Below are 6,000 nucleotides of genomic sequence, written 5' to 3' on the forward strand. Positions count from 1 at the left end.
AACCCACAAAATTGCTCTGTATGCAATTATTCAGAGAGAGTGTCCCATTATGTGACAGTCACATAACCACATAATATCCCTTTCATCTATAACTTTCAGTTACTTTTCCCTATTAAGTGTCTGAGAAGGTAAGGCAAGCTTACAATATTCCAACAGATTCATGCTGGCCTGGGTGCTGCTGATGCTGAGGGAGAAAGGTGGTTTCCCCATGGTCCAGAGACCTGTTTGTTAGGGTAAATAATATGGATGTGCCCCATTACCCTAAATGGGATTCTCTGTCTTGACTTGTTTTCATAATTTCAGAGCATCTGATTTCTGTCCTGAGCATTGACCTTCTGATAGGTGATTTTTCCAGCACTCTGGTATGCAGAAGGTATGATGATGACACCGAGCATTTGAAACAAACTTTTGGGTAAGGACTTGGTGGGTTTTCAGAAACACTTAAAGGTGGGTGTCATTTTTGATGACACCCTTATTGGTCCTGTATTCCTTGATGGGACAGACTCTTTAGTCTCTCTATCCCTCAGTTTCCAGCCTATAAAAGGAAGAAACCAGCATTTCCCCATCCCAGTGGGGTACTGTGAGCATAAATATGTTCAAAATCATGAAGCACTCCAATCCTATGGTAATGGAGGCTATATAATAAGCATGGGCAGATAGCCAAGAAAGCTTTTTACACGTTTCAATTTAGTTTTTAGAATCTAATGAAATTGAGCCAAGTCCTTGATGGTATAAATCAAGAGTTTCACTGATTCATTGAGAATCAGGCTAGTTGAAAATTTAGCAGAAGTTTCTAGGATTAGAGCTTCCTAGACTTACAGATGTGTGAGAAGACTTTCCCATGTGCCTTGTGCATGGTGCTCCAGCAGTAGATTTTCAGAGCCAGTTTTCTCGTCCTAGACTCCAGCTAGATGCTCCAATGTATGCCCCTACTGTGCTTGGTCAATAGGAGCTCATAGATTTATTAAGTCTTGAAAAGCCTACAGGAAGGAAAAAAGGTTGAATATGTAACTGCCTCTGAAAATATAGTATTTTAAGGTATATCAAAGCTTTCTTTAAGAAAGATTACATTTTTATTTTTTATGTCTGCAGGCTGAACTCTTTTCAGCCTGAGATCCATTAAAGGGCTTATTGTGCAGAGCTGGCTGAATGAATGGTTTAATGATAAACAGTCAAACACAGCACAAAAACATGAAGAGCTGCAGGTGCAGATCGCCCACAAGAGCTCTTTGAAGTCAGACTCAACTTTGAAGTGCTCTTTAGGTTTCACTTTTACCTTCCAGCAAGCCTCCTGGCTAGCAAGGAAGATTTTCTCTCAGAGCTGTCTGTAGCCTGGTTAAGGTGAATGGTGAGGGGATCCGCTCTTCCTTAGCACTGCACAAAGGCTGCAGAAGAGCTGTGCTGGCTTCTCAGCTCTTTAGAGAAGCTCCAGAACAGTTTGGAGTAGCGTGGCTGTTGGAAGTTTTTCCTGTCTTTAATACAGCTTCTAAAAAAAAAAATAAGAGATTAAAATTGGTTCTCCCCAATGTACTTAATTTATTAACTTCATTTTAGGGGAGTTTTAGGGTTTGTTTGAAGTTTCCAAAGCAAACTGCTCAGTTTAATTGCCTGATTAAGCACTGGTTACAATACAGGGGCTCATGGCTACATCTACCACCCCCCTCCCTGCAAATCTGTGGGTTTTTAGCATGTTGCAGAAGCTGATGGACTTTGCTGAATGTGCTGAACAGCAGCAGACTGATTTTTTGTTATGGAGCAGGTAATACTTGCTGAGAGGACAGACCTCTTTCCTGGCCCTTCCACTGATGCCATCACCACGGCACGTGGGCCCTGGCTGCATTGCTGCTCTGCTTCATGCAGGTGCAACAACAACTGTAGCTCTCTTTGAATAAAATGGTACCTGAGAAAGTGAGTGATGGATAGATATGCAGAGGACAGTAAGAAGTCAGGCAGACATCAGCCTAAATTTTTTGTTTAGTACATGCAAACACATAGTGTGATTGTCTAGTTATCAAAATCTCCAAGGAGTGAGATTTCCCATTTAGCATGAAGTTTAATGCATACAGGGGACACTGTAAGCACCATCCAGTATGATATGTGCTCCAGTCATCGTGTAGCCCCATCAGTGCTGCCATGAATCGAGCTGTGATTTCCATCTCTCCTTTCCAAAGGGTCAGAATTGAGAGATAAATAGGGATCTACTACTACTACTACTGTTAAGTTGCATCCACGAACCTAATTTTCTTTTTACTTTCTTTCTGCTACTCAGGTTTCCACTGGAATCCTATTTAAATTGTTTATTTGGAACTCAGCCCGTGGAGGAACTGTGAGCCACGTGCATGGAAGCTGTAGGTTGCTGTGAATTTTCCTAACCCTCCTGTTGGAAATCAGTGCTTGAACCCAGTTATGAAACCTAATTTGGTGGCAGAAAAGAATATGTTAAGAAAGCCAAGGTCATCTTACTTTGTGAATAAGAAGTGTGAGATCCGAAGAGGCAGTGGGGGATCTCTCCTGTCTTGCGTGGAGACTTTCAGCCATCTGCTTGCGAGAGCTTGTCCTCTGCAGAGCTCCAACAGGGTGCCTGCAAGATTAATGGGAATGGAGGAAAATGCACCTTGTTCCCGTTCTCCCATGAAGATACAGCTCTTTCCAGCTGGCATACTGAAGGAGAAAGTGCCATTGCCAATACCTTGGGTGCCTGTAAGCTCAGGTAACTTAATAGTGATGGAGAAGGAAAAAAATAAGAAGATAAAAGGAAAAGCTACAACTTATAGAGGGGGAGGTGATTTTGTCCTGCCAATTTATGTACAAACCAGGAATTATTCCTTTCTTGAGCCAAAAACATAAGGAATAAAGTATTAATGTGGCTTTCTTTTACCAGAATTAAAATGGTAGAAATTACCTCCAAATACACTCATAGAGTGTGACACTTTTTTTTTTTTAATGTTTCTTGGGGAAAAAAAGAAAACAAAACATTGTCAGGAGGCTGTGATCATAATAAAGCACTAAGGATAGGCATTATGTTGGAATACATTTTCAGTTTTTTTCATTCTGTACATAAAACAGGTCTTTGGAGTTTGCCTGCCTGCAGAAAACAAAGCCCTCGGCTGTCTCTGCCTTGTGTTGTCTTTTCCTGGCTCCCTGCAAGAGCAAGCGCTGGCTGTGACACACACGGCTCTGCAGAAACAAAGCTCTGCTAGGGTTACCTGCTGTGCACGTGGAGACCCAGGGGGTAAACCAAATTTGAAGGTAGTTCCATTTCCTTGAATTACTTGCACCTGAATGGAGCTAATTGGGCACATGCCAGTAACAGATTCCTGGGAATTAGGCACTGCCCAGTCTTGTGCATTGTATCCTTATTGCTTAGGTGGTGGCCTGTTTCTTAGAAACAAATACTCACTTTTGGCTTTATGTCAAGAACAGTCTAAGTCTTGAAACTTTCTCTCTCTGGTGAAAGATACATTGCAGTTAACCTTTAGCATGTTTGATTTTTCCATTAACTTTTTATGCGTAATTACTCATAGCTCCGTGTGAGAATACTTGTATATGTAATAAAAGCTGTTGGATTCCATTATTTAATTCAGTAAGCATTCATCTAAAAATTTAGATTCGTGTCTTTACATTAGGAGAAAACTGACTTCATAAATTGCAGCCTTTGATATAATCAAGTTTCCAAATGTCTTTGAGATCAAACATCCAATAAATCATTTAGTCAAGCCTGTTGATATTCAATTGGGTGTTGAATGAATGTGCTTTAATCTAAAACTTCTCAGAGCCAGAGTTTTGGTCAGAGGCATAAACAAATGCTTCCTCATCTTAGAGGAGAAATTTTTGTCACTGGATAAAAGTTAGAAAACGTAAAAAATGTGAAACCAACCTAGCAAACAAAAAAGATCAGAAAAGTGTTTTCCTGCCTAATTGTGATTTTATAATAAAATTCTACAGATTCTGTGACCCATAACAATAAAAGTATTTGCTCCCACTGAACAGGGTAAGCAGGGTGAGTTGATCGTTCCCTATTCCCTACAAGCCAGGTTTGTGAATTCAGGTCAAGTGCCGGCAGTTAATTACATCCTGGGGCTGACAGGTAAGCAGAGGAGAGGTGTTTGGAGATGCAGCCACCGCAGCTCTTCCTCCAGAAGATTATCCCACAGGCAGCAGAGGAGATAATGAAGAACCTGGCAGGGAGGAATGGAAGTGAGAGCAGTGCAGGTTTACCAGTGAGTCACGGTGTAATGCTGGAAACAGCACAGTGCTTGCGTGGTGTGTTTGTGACAGGATGAGTCAGAGAATGGAAAGATAAAGTTACGGGTTCCTCAAGCTGGCAGTGGTGGTTAGTGCCCATATGTGCACGTCCTTGTGCTGGTTCTTCAGAGAGAATGCAGCTGGGGAGGCTTCTTGTCAGGACACTTGGCCTCCGAGGTGGCTGGACATAAGCAGGGTCCACAAGGGAAGTGGGCTATCACTGGCTTTAGCTTGGCTCTGGACCCGGGCTGACCACCCCTGGTGAGATGTTTCCACTTCAGACCTGCTTTGCAGCACAGGCGGAGCCAACTTGCCCCTACCGCAGAGCAGCAGTCAGCTATTTCCCTGAAAGAAGTGGGAAATTCAGAGCAACACACATCCTGCTTTATCTGCCTGTCAAAATAAAGCTATTGGGAACAGAAAGGCACAGACCTGGGGGAGGATGATGCAGAAGTCATAACGATGCTGTCCCTGATCCTTCACCACTTCTTTTACAGCCTGGACACTGCTAGGTTAGGAATTTGAAGTGCCAGCTTTTCTTGCCCACGTTTCTGCATACCATCTACCAGTGGTGGTACAGGGATGAGGGATTGCTCCTTTACTCACGCAGCACATCAGAAATGCTACTGATTTTCTCTTTACAGCCTCCCTCCCATCAGAGAGGCAAATACTGATTTTCTAACCAGTAAAAGAAGTAGCAGTTGAGATACAGCAGAAATTGGTGGTAGGAATAAAGCCAGGGCATGTGAGCATCACTGTGACAGCGGTACTGCTCCTGGGCTTAGATACATCAGAGCCCATTGCCCACTGGCCAGCGAGTATCACAAATGATGGCGCAGGATGGGGCTGTGGTCAGGGTACTCTTTCCCCACGAAGCTTACAGGGCTGTTTTCAGTGTCCTGAGCCATTCTACTTGTTTCTCTCTTGCTTAGGCAGAGTGGCTCCTGAGCCCATGTTGAGATGCTCCAGATCTCATCCCCTCCCCACTTTCCTCTTGGCTCCTCTTGTCACCCCCTGTGCCCATGGCCACAAGCATCAGAAGTCATCCTTGGCATGTCAGGGCTATACAGAGGCAAGAAATTCCCTCAGGTGAGCTGGGTCGTAAACCGGGCCACGAGCACTTAACCAAAGGGCGATTCTGAAGTGGTCCCAGACAGTTTTCCAACGCAGCTGTTTCCCTCCTGCCCCACACCCTGGTTCTGCTGGAAATGCTCCCCTATGAGATACACCCTGCTGGAAAAGGTAAGCTGGGAAGGCAGGGCACGAGGTGATGTGCCACGCAGAGGGACTTGGGGCTGCCTCATTAATGCCTCTGGCTGGATTCACTGCTGCTCTGCCTCCCTGTTGCTAAGGAAGGTTTCTATGGCAAAGGCCCACCAAGAAAGTGAGAATTAGAGAGAGTTAATGTTCAAAACAGATGAGCTTGACATTGCTGGCAGCTGGCTTCTTCAGGGGAAATAAGCTGCTGGAAAGGAAGGCTGGCTATCTCAGAAGCTGTGCAGAGTGGGAGGTGCAGCTGGCGTGTTTGCCGGTTTGTGTCATTTTATTGTTGGCAGTTTGTGGTAAATGTAACCTATTAAATTAAATGTTGGTTTAGAGATGTTCTTTCAGGTGTGTTCTTGTAGGTTGATGAGCTGCAAACTTCAGTCACGCAGGTAGGGATTCAGCCGCTCCCCAAAAACTCTTGCTGTCCTGTAGGCATCTCCCCATCAGCTGGAGCAGAGAGTGGGAAGGCAAATGTGACTGGAATCCCTT

The 6,000-nt window shown here is 44.1% G+C and overlaps 1 long non-coding RNA gene across 5 annotated transcripts in view; it reads left to right on the forward strand.

Moving 5' to 3' along the window:
• Positions 1 to 3,713, forward strand: part of LOC142602910 (uncharacterized) — a 45,768-nt gene extending 42,055 nt beyond the window's left edge. For 4 of the 5 annotated variants that reach the window (XR_012836741.1, XR_012836744.1, XR_012836743.1 and 1 more), the window contains 2 exons: positions 304 to 412; positions 2,270 to 3,713. This is a non-coding gene — a long non-coding RNA (uncharacterized LOC142602910). The remainder of the gene's footprint in view (positions 1 to 303; positions 413 to 2,269) is intronic. The other variant, XR_012836745.1, reaches the window with a different exon arrangement.
• Positions 3,714 to 6,000: the final 2,287 nt, after the last annotated feature.

The sequence above is a fragment of the Balearica regulorum genome, chromosome 9 (assembly GCF_011004875.1).
Source record: "Balearica regulorum gibbericeps isolate bBalReg1 chromosome 9, bBalReg1.pri, whole genome shotgun sequence".
Lineage (NCBI taxonomy): Eukaryota > Metazoa > Chordata > Aves > Gruiformes > Gruidae > Balearica > Balearica regulorum.